Here is an 18,287-nt window from a genome sequence, read left to right on the forward strand (position 1 = left end):
CATTAACCATTTAGATTCACACTAGTAGCCAGTAAGATGCTTGCTTTCAGTGGACCACCTTGTATTTAAGATTTTATTTTTTTGACTTTCAAGTTTTATTTTTTAAATTGGAGTATAATTGATTTTCAGTGTCATGTTTCTGCTCTACAGCAAAGTGAATCAATTATGCATACACATAGATCCACTCTTTTTATAGATTCTTTACCCATATAGGTCATTACAGAGTATTGAGTAGAGTTCCCTGTGCTATATAGTAGGTCCTTATTATTTATCTATTTTATCTCTAGTAGTGTATATTGGAGAAGGAAATGGCAACCCACTCCAGTATTCTTGCCTGGAAAATCCCATGGATGGAGGAGCCTGGTAGGTCCATGGGGTCGCAAAGAGTCAGACACGACTGAGTGAATTCACTCACTCACTCAGTGTATATATGTCAATTCCAATCTCCCAATTTATCCCTCACCACTTAAGATTTTAATTAATGTTATTGTGAATATCTTCAGAGTTATCAGGGAGTTTGGTGCATTTTGGTTTTTCCTACTGTGCTGTTTCTTTTTTTATTTTTGTCTCTGTTAAGTTGTTGGCCAGTGCTTTTGCTCTCTTTGTTAGCCTAGAGTTAATGAAAATACTTAAATACTTTTCCCATAATACTTAAATACTTTACCCCGTATATATCGCCTCCTTTTGCCTTCTGCCCTCCCTCTTTAGGAACTTGTGGCAAATCCCCAACTTGACCATTCAAGCAGTTCACATCCAGTTGAAAATGGATTGCAGATGTCATCAGCCATCCCAAATGGTGCAGTTCCCAGTGACTTTTCTTGTATCCCCTTAGGTATACAACCAAAAACCTCTAATGTGGTTAAGGGCTCCAATTTTCTGATTTTGGGTGGTTTTTTTTTTTTTTTTTTTTTTTTTTTTTTTTTAGGGAGAATCCACCCACTTCTTGAAGAACAGGACTGTCTTTTGACTATATGATTATAAACTACAGAAGCACTTGCTCCTTTTTTGTGAACTTATTCTCGTCTGCATTCCAGAAATTCTTTAGCAATTCTGCTCTGTTGTTGACATTTTCCCATGTTGTTATAGAATTTTTCTAAATGTAAATTGCTTGGATCATTTCATTGAGATTTGGAGAAGGAAGAAGAGCAAACTGACTCACTTTATCTCCCAAAGTGAAGGTGTTAGTCGCTAAGTGGTGTCCAGCTGTTTTGTGACCCCATGGACTATAGCTTGTCAGGCTCCTCTGTCCATGGAATTCTCCAGGCAAGAATACTGGAGTGGGTAGCCATGCCCTCCTCTAGGGGATCTTCCCAACCCAAGGATCAAACCTAGGTCTCCTGAATTGCAGGCAGATTCTTTACTAAGAAGCCCAAAGGTGTGTAATAAATGCTAATTGAATGAGAGAAATCAAAAGAGATTTAGTCCATATTAATTTATTGTCTTTTAAATTTTTATTAATACTCAGAAACGTTGTAATTTTTCTAAGTCACGCTTTTTTTTTTCTTTTTTTTAAGGTAAGCTAGAAAAGATTTGGCTTCCCTGGTGCCTCCGTAGTAAAGAATCTACCTGCCAAATGCAGGAATCGTGGGTTCCATCCCTGGGTTGGGAATAACTCCTGGAGAAGGAAATGACAACCTGCTGCAATATTCTTGCCTGGGAAATCCCATGGACAGAGGAGTCCAGCGGGCTGTAGTCCATGGGGTCGCCAAATAGTTGGACATGACTTAGCAACTAAACAACAAAACAACAACAAAAAGAGGCTTAAAGTCTGTAGTCCCCAGGGTAAGAACATTGGGTGATTGGTTAGAATGCAGGAGACGTTACATTAGTTAAGTGACTAATAACACAGACTCTGGAATCTGGATTCAAATTCTCCCTGTGCTGTTTGCTAGTGGCATGGTCTTGGCTGACATACTTCAGAGGCCTCTTTAAAGGTTAAAGCATCATGTATATAAAATAGTGCTTGGCACATAGCACTGCATGTCAGCTAAAATTAATGGGACTGACTTTTGGAGATTCTTTACTATGATCTTTTCAATAGTCACAGGCAGTTATCTTAAAATTGATCATAAATGCTGTGTAGTTTTTGGTTGTAGATATAAATGTCACCATACTAGAATACAGAATCTAGCCCATGTACAGATGGACGTTTTTTTTACCTTGCTGCTGCTGCTGCTAAGTTGCTTCAGTCGTGTCCAACTCTGTGCGACCCCAGAGATGGCAGCCCACCAGGCTCCCCCATCCCTGGGATTCTCCAGGCAAGAACACTGGAGTGGGTTGCTATTTCCTTCTCCAGTGCATGAAAGTGAAAAGGGAAAGTGAAGTCTCTCAGTCGTGTCTGACTTTGAGACCCCATGGACTGCAGCCTACTAGGCTCCTCCATCCATGGAATTTTCCAGGCAAGAGTACTGGAGCGGATGCCGTTGCCTTCTCCGTTTTTTACCTTATATAAAGAATAATACCACTATAATGAAATGCTAAAAGAAAGCTTTGCTTGAACCATGTATATGTTTCATATACACACAAAAAATAAAAATGATAGCAAGAAAGTACTGTTGAGTACAAATTGAAACCAGTGAGCCTAACTGTATTTCAGATTGATAATGTAACTACCAAGGAAAAAATAATAAAGTAACTTTTGAATACAGTGCTCTTTGTTCTCTTAGTGGACCATACCTAAGGACAAAGAGACCAGTAAGGAAATGTTGATTTTGGTAGGTAGCGAACCCCCTATAGTAGCTCTTCACAAGAAATGTTATTCCCATTTTGCTGATGAAGAAGTATAGTTGAAGAAGGGAATGATTTGTTTGGCATCATTTAATTAGGTGGTAGAGCTGAATTTAAAAACTCATAACCTGTTCATTATACCACACTACTTTTTAAAATTGTTATAGTGTGCTATTAGATGAGTCCCTGGTTTCTTTAGTTCTTTCCTTTCGTTTATTGTTCCTCCCTTCCCTTTATCTTTTATTATTTTTTCTTTATCATCTGTAATATTAGTCAGAACCTCATTTTCAAGAGCTTCCTGACCTCTTGTATCTCCTTTCCTTCAAGAATTTCATTCCATGTCGTCATGCCTACCTTTTTGAAATCTGCCTTCCTAAATTAAAGGGTGTGTGACACTTCCCACTCTTTTCATTATGAATTCCAAGGTGGCCTGAAAGATCTTCTCTTGATTCTCATTCCTCCTACTTTGTCAATAATTAGTTTCCTGCTGAATTATAGCTAGTGTCAAAGTAATGATTACTTACAGGCATAGTCTGTATTGATAACTGAGCCTGAAAGTTGTAAATGAGAGAGCTTCAGTCTTTTTTTTTTTTTTTTCAGTTTGTTTCAATTGTTTATTAACTGACCAGATTGCAAAAGTAATCCTGGTAGATACTTTAGTTCATCCTTCTAATAAGCCTGTTGATCTGGTCTTCTGTGTTGCCAGCATCTCCACCTTCTACAAAATGGGTGGTCATTTTCTTCATTCCACCTGGTGGAGAAGACAATTTAAAGGGCCACAGGAAGTTGTTTGCTTCTTTGAAACATTTTCCAACGGTATAGATCTCATGAGTCAGATCCTGCATGCAGATGATTCCATATTTCCCAAGAGACCGAGCAATCAGTGCATTGTGTGTCAGGGCAATTCACTTTTTGTTCATTTTGCCATAACCACGCTTGTAGATCAGTTCATTTACAGATTTCTACCCCCATGCAATGTATGGCTCCACAATTCTCAGCATGTTAATTGATGCTTTGTTGAGCTTCACAAAGGTGCCATTGAAGATCTGCCGGAGGCGAAGGAGCTGCAGTACCTTTCAAAACTTTGGGCTCACACCGTACCCCTGATCCTGATGACAAATGCCAATTTGGGTTCTGCGGGTACATAGAAGTTGCCGGCTTTTCGTGCCATCCTAGCCTTTTGAATTTCAGTTCTGTACATCTGCCTATATTCCTTGTGGTAATGCTTAGCTTTTTCATAGATAAGCTTCCTCCTTGCCTTTCGAAGCATCTTTTGGGCAAACTTCTTTCTCAGGCACTTGATCTTAAGCTCTGCGAAATTCTTTCACTTTTTCTCAAGGGTTCCTGGCACAGCAGGAACCTTCTTTTTCTTCTCTTCTGCACCCTCCATGGTTCCAGCTGGGAAAGAGGTGAAAGCTTCATTCATAAAGACATCTATCTGTTTGTAACTTGAAATATCTTATGGGGATTTGGTGAGACATGTAGTGGGGAAAGTGATAGAGAATGCAATTGTTGGACCTGCATTTTTTCCATGAGAGATAGAAACAAATATCAGTTTATAAACTTTGGTTTTGAAATGATTGATTCATTAAAGAAGGCAAGTAAAAGTAGCAGTGGAACAAGACATAATAACTAGTTGTTAAATGAACTTTCTGTCCTTTGAAAAGGGACTGATTAAGGAAGAAAATATGTAAATAATTTGAGTACATAAGCTGCTATTTGAGATTTTGCTGGATAAAAATGATGGGAAGGTAAACTGTACAAGAATTTAGTTGGATCTTGCTTAAAGTACTTTGTGTTGTAAATCTCCAAACTTGCTTTTAAACTACAGCATTTAAAGAACCTCTTCTTGAATTAGCACAATCAAAATGGAATTCATTCTATTTTTTAATCATTCCTGAATTACTATCTTTAATTTTTTTAAAAAGTTCTGGATTATTCCAGTTGGCCCAGTCTTTAAAAAAAAAAAAATTAATTTTATATTGGAATATAGCCGATTAGCAATACTGTGATAGTTTCAGGTAAACAGCAGAGGGACTCATCCATACCCAACACAAGTATCCGTTCTCCTCCAAACCACCTTCCCATCCAGGCTGCTGCGTAACATTGAGCAAAGTTCTCTGTGCTATACAGTAGGTCCTTGTTGGTTATCCATCTCAGATATAGCAGTGTGTGCATGTCATCCCAAACTGACTATCTCTTCCTCCCATTCTTACCACCTGGCAACCATAAGTTCATTCTCAAAGTCTGGGAGTCTGTTTCTAGTTTGTAAATAAGTTCATTTCTATCATTTCTTTTTAGATTCCACATACAAGGGATACCATATGATATTTCTCCTTCTCTGTCTGACTTCATGCAATATAAAAGGCGATAGCACCCCACTCCAGTACTCTTGCCTGGAGAATCCCATGGATGGAGGAGCCTGGTGGGCTGCAGTCCATGGGGTCGCGAAAAGTCAAACACGACTGAGCGACTTCCCTTTCACTTTTCACTTTCATGCACTGGAAAAGGAAATGGCAACCCACTCCAGTGTTCTTGCCTGGAGAATCCCAGGGACGAGGGATCCTGGTGGGCTGCCGTCTCTGGGGTCACACAGAGTCGGACACGACTGAAGCGACTTAGCAGCAGCAGCAGCAACAATCTCTAGGTCCATCTCTGTTGCAAATGGTATTACTTCATTATTTTCACTATCTTTAAAGTGCATGATTTTAAAATGTAATTTAATATAGTAACTCAGCTGGTAAAGCAACCGCCTGTAATGCAGGAGACCCCAGTTCCATTCCTAGGTTGGGTAGATCCCCTGGAGAAGGGATACCCACTCCAGTATTCTTGGGCTTCCCTGGTTGCTCACAGAGTAAAGAATCTCCCTACAGTGCAAGAGATCTGGGTTCGATCCCTGGATTGGGAAGATCCCCTGGAGGAGGACATGGCAACCCACTCCAGTATTGTTGCCTGGAGAATCCCCATGGACAGAGGAGCCTGGCGGGCTACAGTCCATGAGGCCACAAAGAGTTGGACATGACTGAGAAACTAAGCACAGCACATATCAGAGAAATTGTCCAGAAAACCTAGGCCCAAATTTCAGTATAATGTTAAAAAGAAATAAGATTAGCAATCAGATTAATTTTTAAAAATTATGTTTTATCAGAATTAAGACAGTAAAATAATGTTATTGTCTTTTATTAGATTAACTGAGTTTCTAAACACCTGAAGAAAATTATTTTAGTATTTCCTGTGCAGAGTTTGTGAAGAATATGCCTTTGTCTGTGGAATCAGTTTATGAGACCTCTTTGTTGATGTTTCTAAGGGTTAACTCTCTGGACAAATATACTAAAAAAAAAAAAAACACTATTCTACCAAAACATGCCTAAATAGTAAACTGTTAGCAAAGTATCGAATCAGACCTTTTTCTACCTGGTACCTAGTCATTTAACCTGTTATTCAGTTCCTCATTTGTATTATTCTGAGAATTAAATAAGTATATGTAAAACACTTAATAATACTATACCTGGCACTAAATAAGTGCCCAGAATAGAGCGGCAGCTATTATTATTTATCCTCCCCCCCCTCTAGATTTATGAGTGATAGGGAAGCAAAATTTATTTTGAGCACCCTTTATTCTAAAGTTAAGGTTTTAAAGTAGAGGTTAGGACAAAATCATGTTTTTCTGAACCCAAACACTTGAGATTCTGTTTGGGAAGTGAGAAAGCTGCCAAATGTCTACTATACTTGTGCAGTGGCAAGAAGATTGAATTTCTAGTTTGTTTCCTGCCTCAAGTGCTTGCTTTCAGTTCCTTTGTCTCAATATGAAAATTTCTGTATATGTTTGGAGATCCTTGTCTGACTGAAACAACTGAGAACAGCTTCCAGCAGTTTTAGTATGGCTAGCTAACCATAACTTTCTGGAAGTATATCTGGATGCAGTTGCAATTTTTAAAGCCTGTCATATTTTATGTCATTAAATTTCTTTCAGTTCTTTTCCTAAGTTGTGCCCATTCATCTTAAGAAATATACATTTTATGCAGAAAATGTAAGTATATAGTTGACTATCAATAAAAATTATTATCAGTTAAACTACTGGAGTTTTCCCTTATCTGTTTCAGAATATAATCATTACACCAAACACATACATGCACATACATATATACCCATACATACAAATGTAGTTTTTCTTTATTGTGATTACTCAATTGCTTTATGTAGTAGAAGTTATGATTTTTTTCATTATTATTATAATCATTTCATCAGTGTCATGGGCATCCCTGGTGGCTCAGTCAGATGGTAAAGAATCTGCCTGCAATGCAGGTGACCTGAGTTCGATCCCTGGGTCAGGAAAATCCCCTGGAGAAGGGAATGGCAACCCACGCCAGTATTCTTGCCTGAAGAATCTCATGGCAGAGGACTCTGATGGGCTGCAGTCCATGGGTTGGCAAAGAGTCGGACATGACTGAACAGCTAACACTTTCACTTTCACATCAGTGTCATAGATAAGCTGCTGAACCCCGGTCTTTTTTTTTTTTTTTTTTTCAATCTTATTTATTTGGCTACATTAGGTCTTAGTTGCAGATTGTAGGATCTTTTGTTGTGGCATGCAGGCTCTCTAGTTGTGGTGTGGGCTTAGCTGCCCCACAGCATGTGGGGTCTTAGTCCCCTGACCAGGGATGGAAGCTGTGTCACCTGCATAAGAAGGCGGATTCTTAACCACTGGACCACCAAGGAAGTCCCCTGGACCCTGGTCTTTAAAGAGAGAGAATCCGGGGCTTTCCTGGCAGTTCAGTGGTTAAGACTCTGTTCTTCAAATGCAGGGGGCCACAGCTTTGATCCTTGGTCAGGGAACTAAGATCCGTCATGCCACACATCTTGGCCAAAAAAATTGAGAGCAGATGCTGACATCAGAAGTGCATAATTAATACTTTGTAAATATCAGATGGTGGTTTTTGTTTGTTTTTAAAATAAATTGGTCATTTTTCCTGCTTCATCAAAAGACATTCTTTTTGTTATTAATTTTATTTATTCATTCTTTTTTGTCTGTCTTGGGTCTTCACTGCTGCCTGGGCCCTTCTCCAGCTTTAGTGAGTGGGGGCCTGCCCTCAGCTGCGGTGCTCAGGCTTCCCACTACAGAACAAGTGCTCTAGGGATTGTGGGCTTCAGTAGTTGCAGCACCTGGGCTCCAGAGCATAGTCTCAGTATTTGTGGCACATGGATTCATTTGTTCCACAGCACGTAGAATCCTCCCAGACCAGCCATGTCTGCTGCATTGGCAGGTGGACCCTTCACCACTGAGCCACCAGGGAACCCCCAGAAGGGTGTTTTAAACATTTCTAAAAATAACATTAAGTTGATGCATAGTTGATTAACAGTATTACTTTCAGGTGTATGCATATTGATTCAATGTTTTATAGATATGCTCTGTTAAAACTTACTACAATATAATGGCTAAAATTCCTTGTGCTAAACAGTATATCCTTGTTGCTTATCTATTTTATATAGCTGCATATAGTTTCTGCCGTCTATGGGGTCGCACAAAATCGGACACAACTGAAGTGACTTAGCAGCAGCAGCATATAGTTTTTAATCCCATACTCCTAATTTTTCCCTCTTCCCTTTGGTAACCACTAGTTTTTCTATACCCATGACTCTATTTCCTTTTTCAAATTACTCTTTAATAAAAATTTTTTTAAGTTATTTTTATTTTTGGCTGCACTGGGTCTTTGTTGCTGTGTGCAGGCTTTCTCTAGTTGCAGCAAGCAGCAGCTGCTCTCTTGGTGTAAGGTGTGGGCTTCTCATTGTGGCGGTTTCTCTTGTTGCAGAGCAGAGCACCGACTCTAGGGCTCATGGGCCCTGTGGTTATGTCAGTAGAGCTTAGTTGCCCCACACCATGTGGAATCTTCCTAGAGCAGGAATCAAACTCATGTCCCCTGCATTGGCAGGTAGATTATTAACCAGTGGACCACCAGGGAAGTCCTGAATTACCTTTTACTATACTGAACCTCTTTCTTATAGGAATTGTTGTATATAATCTTCTTGAGGCTTCCCAGCTGGTGTTAGTGATAAAGAATCTGCCTGCCAATTCAAGAGATGCAAGAAGCTCAGATTCAATCCCTGGGTCAGGAATATTCCCTAGGAAATGGTACCCACGCCAGTTTTCTTGCCTGGAAAATTCCATGGGCAGAGGAGCCTGGCAGGCTACAGTCCATAGGACCACAAAGAGCAACATGACTGAGCTATTGCACCATATATATACTCTTCTCAGTCTTTTCTAAAACTTTATTTTCCCAAAGATGATAAATTATATTTCGTGTTCTACATTTACATTCCATTTACCATTGCATCACTACTATATACGTGAATTAGTACGTATGATCAGAGTATTACTTCCTTTACACTTTCTGTGATGCTCATGTTAGGACTTCCCTGGTGGCTCAGATGGTAAAGCATCTGTCTACAATGTGGGAGACCTGGGTTTGAGCCCTGGGTTGGGAAGATCCCCTGGAGAAGGAAATGGCAATCCACTCCAGTACCATAGCCTGGAAAATCCCATGGACAAAGGAGCCTGGTAGGCTACAGTCTATGGGGTCACAAAGAGTTGGACATGACTGAGTGAATTCACTTCACTTCACTTTCATGTTTTTAAAAGTTACAAAGTACAGATTATTTAGTGTAAATTCCTACCATTTTGAATACTTCCAAGTTCAAAAGAATTTTTTTCTCAAGGCTGTTAGATATGTGTATGATTCATAACATGAAACAGGGTTGCCTGTTCTTTCTTAATTAAGTTGACATTGAAAGTCTTCTGGTCTTTCCTGTCCATACTTAGCTGCTCAGTCATGTCTGACTCTTTGCAACCCTGGAGACTGTAGCACGCCAGGTTCCTCTCCTGGCAAGAATACAAGAATGGGTTGCCATTTCCTCCTCCAGGGGATTTTCCCATCCCAGGGATCAAACTCAGGTCTCCTGTATCGCAGGCAGATTCTTCACTGTCTGATCCACCAGGGAAGCCCCTTGTCTATCTAGGGGAAAAATATCTAACATAGTTTAATGTCATATAGATTATCATAGATCTTACAATTCGGGAAAATTCTCCTTTCTTCAATCTCCTTTCCAGTTTTAAAGCTTTTACCTCTCCTTTCAGTGTGCCACCAAAATGTAGTTTGGTAATCAGTTGATTTGAACTTTAGACACTAAAATCTTCTGGACAGAAAATGCTGTTGTGTTCTTAAGGGCTTTTCATCAGTTACTTGGACCTCTCATAGAAATTTTGAAATCATTGGATTGTTAAACAGCTTCACACAAAAATTAATGTTTGGCTATAAAAACCATTTTCTCAGATTCCTTCCCCATAAACCCATGTTTCTCTGCCCAGCCCCCCAGGGTTGGGATGTTTCCTAGCAAAATTGTTTCTAATATCCATTCTTATATTAGAAGAAATCTATTCAAAGTGTGTCACCATGTTGCTTTGGACTCCATACGTAATTCATAATATCTGCTCAAACTTCACCCAGATTCAGAATTGGTAAGACTGCTCTGAGCCTCAGTATTCTCTTGGGTCTTTTATTTTGCAGACTTACCTATAGATTGATTATTCACTGGGGTTCAGAACCTCTCATGCATCTCTGCAGGAAAAGATTTAAATGCAGTTGTATGTGAAAATCAAAACTTTATTTTTCCAAACAGGTTAAACATGTATGTCTGTATAAAGCTAAACCAGCTACGGCAGGTCACTGTTTTTCCATTTGAAAACTTGCTTCAAGTGTCATAACATAAATATTTCATGCATATTTCTAGGCAAATTATGCACCAGTGCCTTTCTCTTTACAATTAAATATTTCCAGTTCAGAACTTTTTTTTTTGTAAGTATTCTATTGAGCTGACAAATGGTCACAGAAGTGATTCTGACTTAGTTTATTCCATTCTTTACAAAGTATTTTTTACCTACTCTAGGATAAGATGCAATAAAGACTCAGTTTTAGTGAAAGCTACAAACAAACAGTTAATTGGAATTCAGTAAGAAGAGTGCTAAAATAGTAGTAAAGGCATATTGCTGTGGGAGCACACTGGAATGCCTCTAACTCAGGCTTGAAATGTTAGAAATGGCTAGCAACACAGAAGAGTGACATCCAAAGAATAAGTTGATCTAAAGAATAAGTTGACCAGAGAAGGGAAGGATGTACGAGTGTTCCAGATAGGAGGAAAAGCAAGTTTAAAGCCTCAAAAGTTCGTTTTGTTTGCTTTAAAGTTGTATGTGGGGAACCTGAAAGCTCAGTGTGCCTGATTACTGTAGTTGGAAGGGAAGAGTAGTGTCAAAGGATGCTGGGGAAATAGGGCTAGATCATGAAGAGCTTATTTTTTCCATCTCTTTCTTTAAAAAAAAAAAAAAACAGATTTATTGAGATATTTTACATGCTACATAGTGCATCCCTTTAAAGTGTACAATTTTTAGTAAATTCAGTGTTGTACAACCATCACCAGTCAGCTTTAGAACATTTTTGTCCCCTCAGGAAGAAACCCTATGCCCTTCATCTATCACCACCCCCTCAAATATTCCAGCCTTAACCTATTCTGCAGGTTTTATGTAAATGGAATCATATAACCCTTTTGTGACTAGCTTCTTTCCGTTAGTATGTTTTGAAGGTTTATCCAGTGTCATAACATGTATCAGTATTTCATTTCTTTTTATGGCCAAATAATGTTCCATTGTATAGATAAACTTCATTTTGTTCAGTAATTCATCAATTTATGAGCATTTGGGTTGTTTCTACTTTTTGTGGCTATTATGAATGATACTGCTATGAACACTAACATACACATTTTTATGTGGACATATGTTTTTAGTTCTCTTGCTTTCCTAGGAGTGAAATTGCTTGATCATATCTTTAACTTTATGTGGAACTGACAAGCTGTTTTCCAAAGTGGTTGCACCAATGTACATTTCTACCAACAGTGTATGAGGATTCTAATTTCTCTACATTTCACCAATACTTGTTACTTGTGTTTTTGATTATAGCCATCCTAGTGGATATGAAGTAGTTTCTCATTGTGCTTTTGATTTCCATTTCCCTGATGACTAATAATGGTAAGCACTTTTCATACACTTCTGGCCATTTCTATTCTGTCTTTGAAAAAATGTCTGATCCTCTGCCCATTTTTATGTTGAATTGTCTTTTTATTATTGAGTTATAAAAGATAATTATTAGACATAAGACTTGAAAATATTTTCCTCTGTCCTGTGGGTTATCTTTTTACTTCCTTCATGGAATCCTTTGATGCACAGATGTTTTTAACTTTGAAGTCCATTCTATCTACTGTTTGTTTTATTGCTTGTGCTTTTGATGTCATATCTAAGAATCTACTGTCAGGAAGGTCTTTTCCTAAGTTTTCATCTCAGAGATTTAACTATTACATTCAGATTTCTTTTCAATTTTGAGTTAATTTTTGTAAATGGTGTGAGCAAAAGTCTGCATTTATTTTTTCACATATGTCCCATCACCACTTGTTGAAAAGACTATTCTTTCTTCACTGAATAGTCTTGGCACTGTTGTTAAAAATCAATTGGCCATAAATGTGAGTGTTTATTTTGGGACTCTCAGTTCTACTCCATTGATCTCTGTCTGTCCTTGTGCCATTGTTACAGTCTTGATTACTGTAGTTTTATAGTAAATTTTGAAGTCAAGAAGTGTATCTTTGAACTTTGTTCTTTTTCAAGATGTTTGTGACCATTTGTAAGACCCTTATATTTCCATATAAATTTTGGGGTCATCTTGTTGATTGTTACAACAGAAAACAAAAAACCCATCGGGGATTATGATAAAGATCACATTGAATCTATAAATCAATTGGGGAACTGTTATCTTCCAATCCATGGGTATGGGATATCTTCAGTTCAGTTCAGTTCAGTTCAGTCGCTTATATTTCCATATAAATTTTGGGGTCATCTTGTTGATTGTTACAACAGAAAACAAAAAACCCATCGGGGATTATGATAAAGATCACATTGAATCTATAAATCAATTGGGGAACTATTATCTTCCAATCCATGGGTATGGGATATCTTCAGTTCAGTTCAGTCACTCAGTCATGTCCGACTCTCTGCGACCCCATGAATCACAGCACGCCAGGCCTCCCTGTCCATCACCAACTCCTGGAGTTCACTCAGACTCGCGTCCATCGAGTCAGTGATGCCATCCAGCCATCTCATCCTCTGTCGTCCCCTTCTCCTCCTGCCCCCAATCCCTCCCAGCATCAAAGTCTTTTCCAATGAGTCAACTCTTCTCATGAGGTGGCCAAAAGTACTGGAGTTTCAGCTTCAGCATCATTCCTTCCAAAGAAATCCCAAAGCTGATCTCCTTCAGAATGAACTTGTTGGATCTCCTTGCAGTCCAAGGGACTCTCCAGAGTCTTCTCCAGCACCACAGTTCAAAAGCATCAATTATTCGGTGCTCAGCTTTCTTCACAGTCCAACTCTCACATCCATACATGACCACAGGAAAAACCATAGCCTTGACTAGACGGACCTTTGTTGGCAAAGTAATGTCTCTGCTTTTGAATATGCTATCTAGGTTGGTCATAACTTTTCTTCCAAGGAGTAAGCGTCTTTTAATTTCATGGCTGCAGTCACCATCTGCAGTGATTTTGGAGCCCAAAAAAATAAAGTCTGACACTGTTTCCACTGTTTCCCCATCTATTTCCCATGAAATGATGGGACCAGATGCCATGATCTTCGTTTTCTGAATGTTGAGCTTGAAGCCAACTTTTTCGCTCTCCTCTTTCACTTTCATCAAGAGATAAGCTTTATAGTTCCTCTTCACTTTCTGCCATAAGGGTGGTGTCATCTGCATATCTGAGGTTATTGATATTTCTCCTGGCAATCTTGATTCCAGCTTGTGTTTCTTCCAGTCCAGCGTTTCTCATGATGTACTCTGCATAGAAGTTAAATAAGCAGGGTGACAATATACGGCCTTGACGTACTCCTTTTCCTATTTGGAACCAGTCTGTTGTTCCATGTCCAGTTCTAACTGGTGCTTCCTGACCTGCATAAAGGTTTCTCAAGAGGCATGTCAGGTGGTCTGGTATTCCCATCTCTTTGAGAATTTTCCACAGTTGATTGTGATCCACACAGTCAAAGGCTTTGGCATAGTCAGTAAAGCAGAAATAGATGTTTTCCTGGAACTCTCTTGATTTTTCGATGATCCAGCAGATGTTGGCAATTTGATCTCTGGATATCTTACTATCTATTTAAAACTTTGATAATTTCAGCAACATTTTGTAGTGTTCAGTGTAAAAGAGTTATAGTTAAAAAAATTTTTTAGTGGCTGACCTCAAGTTAGTAGCTAATCCAGTTCAGTTAAGTTCAGTCGCTCAGTCATGTCCAACTCTTTGTGACCCCATGAATCACAGCACGCCAGGCCTCCCTGTCCATCACCATCTCCCGGAGTTCACTCAAACTCACGTCCATCGAGTTGGTGATGCCATCCAGCCATCTCATCCTCTGTCATCCCCTTCTCCTTCTGCCCTTATTATAGAGTATTAAATTCCCAGTTCCTCCTTGCAACATCACTGTCATTCACTTCACTGAATACATTGTTTCTGTTATTACTTTACACAAACTGTTTTCTTTCTCTTTTTTTTTTTTTTTTTTCCCTTTTGTCTGTGCTGGGTCCTGCCGGGACTTCGCTAGTTGCAGAGCACAGGCTATAGAGTTCCTAGGCTTCAGCCATTGTGGTGTGGGGGCTTAGTTGCCACATGGCATGTGGATCTTAGTTCTCTGACCAGGGATCGAACCTGCATCCCCTGCCTTGGAAAGCGGATTCTTAACCACTGGACCACCAAGGAAGACTCTTGTATGTTTTGTGATACTTACCCTGCTTGATTTTCTGAGTTTCCTATATCTATGGTTGCCACTTGTCACTAATTTGGGGAAATTCTTGGTCATTACTTCAGATGTTTTTTTTGTTCCTTTTTCTCTTTATTTGCCTTCTGTGTTCTCACTATTCTATGTTATATCTTTTGTCATTGTCTCACAGCTCTTAGATATTCTATCTTTTTCATTCTCTTTTCTCCTTGCAGTTCAAGCATTTTCTGTAGACATTTCCAGCTTGCTGATTCTTTCTTCAGCTGTGTCTACTGTATTGATGAGCCCATCAGAGACAGTCTTCATGTCTGTTTCAGGGTTTTTTATTTACTTTTAGCTGTGCTGGGTCTTCATTGCTGCTCTAGCTTTTCTCTCGTTGCAGTGCCAGGCTTCTTGTTGGGGTGGTCTTCTTGCTGTGGAGCATGAACTCTAGGCACTTGGGCTTCAACAGTTGTCATCATCCTGCATCCCCAGTTCTCTGAGGGATCTAAGAAAAGTTGTTGACACTGAGTTTGTCACTCTTGTTCTGTGGGCAAGAGTGACAACATCTAAGTTCCTTACATACTGGTCTAGAAATCAGAAGTTAACCATTTGTTTTGTTAAGTTTGTTCCTTAGTGTTTTGTTCTTTTTGCTGTTACTGTAAATGCAATCATTGCCTTCTTAATTTTCAGATTGTTCATTACTAGTATATGGGAACACAATTTTTATATATTGATATTATATCCTACAATCTTTTTACAGTCATTTATTCTAATAGTGTTTCCACAAATGTATTTTCCTTGCCCAGTTGCCTTAGCTAAACAGTGCTGAATAGAAGCAGCAAGAATAGATATCCTTGTCTTATTCCTGATCTTATGCAGAAACATTCATTCAGTCTTTCTCCACTAAGTATGCTAACACTGATATATGTACATATATCCTACTGTTATATTTATAATATACATGTATGATATTTATCAGGTTGAAGAAGTTCATTTCTATTCCTAGTCTATTCCTATTCTATATCTACATTTTTGCAAAACTGTAGTATCATATCACAACTAGATTATTGACATTGATGTGTTCCACAGATCTTATCTGTATTTCCTTACTTTTACTTGTAGTCACTTGTGTTTATGTATTAATAAGTTCTGCACAGTTTTATCACCTGTGTCGTTTCATGTGTCCATGTGCTAGATTTAAGAGGAAAACCAAAAGAAAATTTGATTTTATGGAAAAAGATCTTGATCTTGGGGAGAAAGAGCCTTCAAGAAGAAAGAAAGGGTCAGCAGTGTTACCAAAGTAAAGTTAAATTAGTTTTAAAGAGATTTTTAATAGCCTTGGTGAAACATTTTAGTGAAGTGGTAGAGTAGGAGCCTCATTCATCGTGGATTGAGAAATGACTAGTAGGTGAAGTAAGATAGCCGTGGAGATGGAATTTTGCCAGTGGAAGGGAGAGGGAGGTAAGTTAAATAGAAAAGAATGTGGGGTCTGGGGTGGGTCAGTTTTAGCTAGAGAAGAGTTGAGCTTATCTTGATGGTAATGAGTCAGTAGAAAGGGAGGAGTTGAAAATGCTTCAAAGAGAAGGAATTCTTATTTTTTTTTTTGCTGCACTAGGTCTTCGTTGCTGCACACAGGCTTTCTCTAGTTGTGGTGAGTGAGGGCTTATTTCTAGTTTTGGCGAGTGGGGGCTTCTCTTGTTGCAGAAAATGGGCTCTAGGCTCGCAGGCTTTAGTAGTTGTGGCACACAGGCATGTGGAATCTTCCCCAACCAGGGATCAAACCCATGTCCCCTGCATTGGCAGGAGGATTCTTAACCACTGGGCTACCAGGAAAGTCTGAGGAGGAATTCCTGTCTGAGTAAGGATACTGATGATACAAAGCAGAGTGGTAGACAGCATAGCAGAGGGACAGACTTCAGGAGACAAGGTACACTTTCCTTTGTGACAAAAGGAAAGGAAGTGAGGATCAAGCAGATGAAGTTAATTTCTAGATATGGTAAAAATTTGAGGGAGTTTACTTCCAGTGGCTTATATTTTCTTTGCAGTGTAATGGAAGGTATCATTTGTTAGGAGTGAAAAGGGGATGGTAAGGTTGGAAGTTTTAGGAGAGTGGAAAAGGTTGAGATAGCCATTGTAGAGAGTGGGAGGAGAGAGTGAGCTGGGTAGAAAAGCAGGAAGATTTCTAGGTCATAATGAGGGCCTAGCTGGGCCTATGGGACATAAATTTTTTTAATGATCCCAGTCTTCTGGTTATATATTTTTTCCTAGTAGAGTTCAGCAGAGTAAGTGGAGATGTGGGAAAAGATCATTATGTTGATCCAGGGATGGAGTTTTCCACATGACATTGAATTGATTAAGCATAGTTGTCTAATAGACTTTTAAATCAGACATGTCTCAGTTTTAATCCTATTTTGACCACTAGTGATTTAGGCAGATTACTTATGCTTCTCTAAGCTTCAGTTTCCTAATAATTAAATCAACACTTAATCATATCAATTTCCTAATCATAATAATGCCTCTCTCAGTGATAAGGAATAAAAAAGACAAGTAAGTCCCTTAACACATAGTTTGGCACAGAAGTGTTAATAAATAGCAGCTTTTATTGTTAGCTGTGGGCCAGTCCTGTCACTTACTGGCTGAATGATCTTAGTCAGGTTTCTTTCCGTTTTATTTGTAAAAAGGACATGATAGTACTTGTTGGGAATATGCATTCAGTTGGGTATTTTTTGAAGGAAAAAAATACAATGGCAGACATGTCCTATTCAGCACTCAGTAACTTTGAGTTGAAGCAGAATCTGTAGATTTTTACAAAATTAAATTGGAAGGCTAGGTGGGAATTTTCTCCTTTGTTTTATAATTAGTAGATAGCCTGTAAAAATTAAGAAGATAATGATTGCATTTACAATGAAAGCAAAAAGAACAATTAGCAGAGAGATAACATGAAAGTGGTGTTTTGAGAAAATCAATCAGTAATGTGATAGGATCTAAGCTGGATACCAGCTTTTCACAGAGGCCTTCCCTAACCACTCTGAGAATCTAAGATTTGCTTCCTCTTCTTCTTTAACCCCTAACCCCATATAATTTTCCAGTATTATAGGGACATTTGTGACTTTCTACAATTCTTTTTTTTTCCCCTTTCTCCCTCTACCAGGATATATTCTTCATGAAAAAAGGGATGTTCTTTGCCTTACTGCTGTATCCCAGTACCCAGAAGAGTGCCTTGCCCACAGAAGGCATTTAGTAAATATATGGTGAATAAATGAAATAGGAGGGACTAGAAGAAGAGAGACTAGTTATTAGAATAATTTCAATAGTAGATCTAGATATGGATGATAGTAGTATAAATGGAAGGAACAAACAAAAATTGCAAAGAAAGAATAATTTTTAATATATTAGAAAGGACAGAATGAGGCAAGCAACAGGATAGTTTCATGATTTCCAAAATGGTGATTGAAGCAGTGACAGTTTCATTATTAAGAGTGTCTACATTCATCTCCTTTTACAACTTTTTATGTCCGATTCTTAGGATAGTGACTAGCATATATAGTGATGGGCAGTAAATATTTGAATGAATGAAGAAAACCGGGAAATCAGAAAGTTAACTCTTACATGCATTGTGTGTCTGAAGTAACAGTTAAGACACCCAAGCAGGTAGAAGATGAGGCTAAAATTCTGTAAAGAATTAAGGGCTTTGGGATTTACGATATTTAAGGGGCAAGATGCAACTAAA

At 38.6% G+C, this 18,287-nt stretch overlaps 1 protein-coding gene and 1 pseudogene across 1 annotated transcript in view; one reads left to right on the plus strand and one right to left on the minus strand.

Annotated features, from left to right (window-relative positions):
* MOSMO (modulator of smoothened) overlaps positions 1-18,287 on the plus strand; it is a 74,659-nt gene that overhangs the window by 19,948 nt on the left and 36,424 nt on the right. The gene's annotated exons all lie outside the window — the stretch shown is intronic.
* Positions 3,384-4,131, minus strand: LOC120875817 (annotated as a pseudogene).

This window comes from Oryx dammah, unplaced genomic scaffold (assembly GCF_014754425.2).
Source record: "Oryx dammah isolate SB20612 unplaced genomic scaffold, SCBI_Odam_1.1 HiC_scaffold_2, whole genome shotgun sequence".
Lineage (NCBI taxonomy): Eukaryota > Metazoa > Chordata > Mammalia > Artiodactyla > Bovidae > Oryx > Oryx dammah.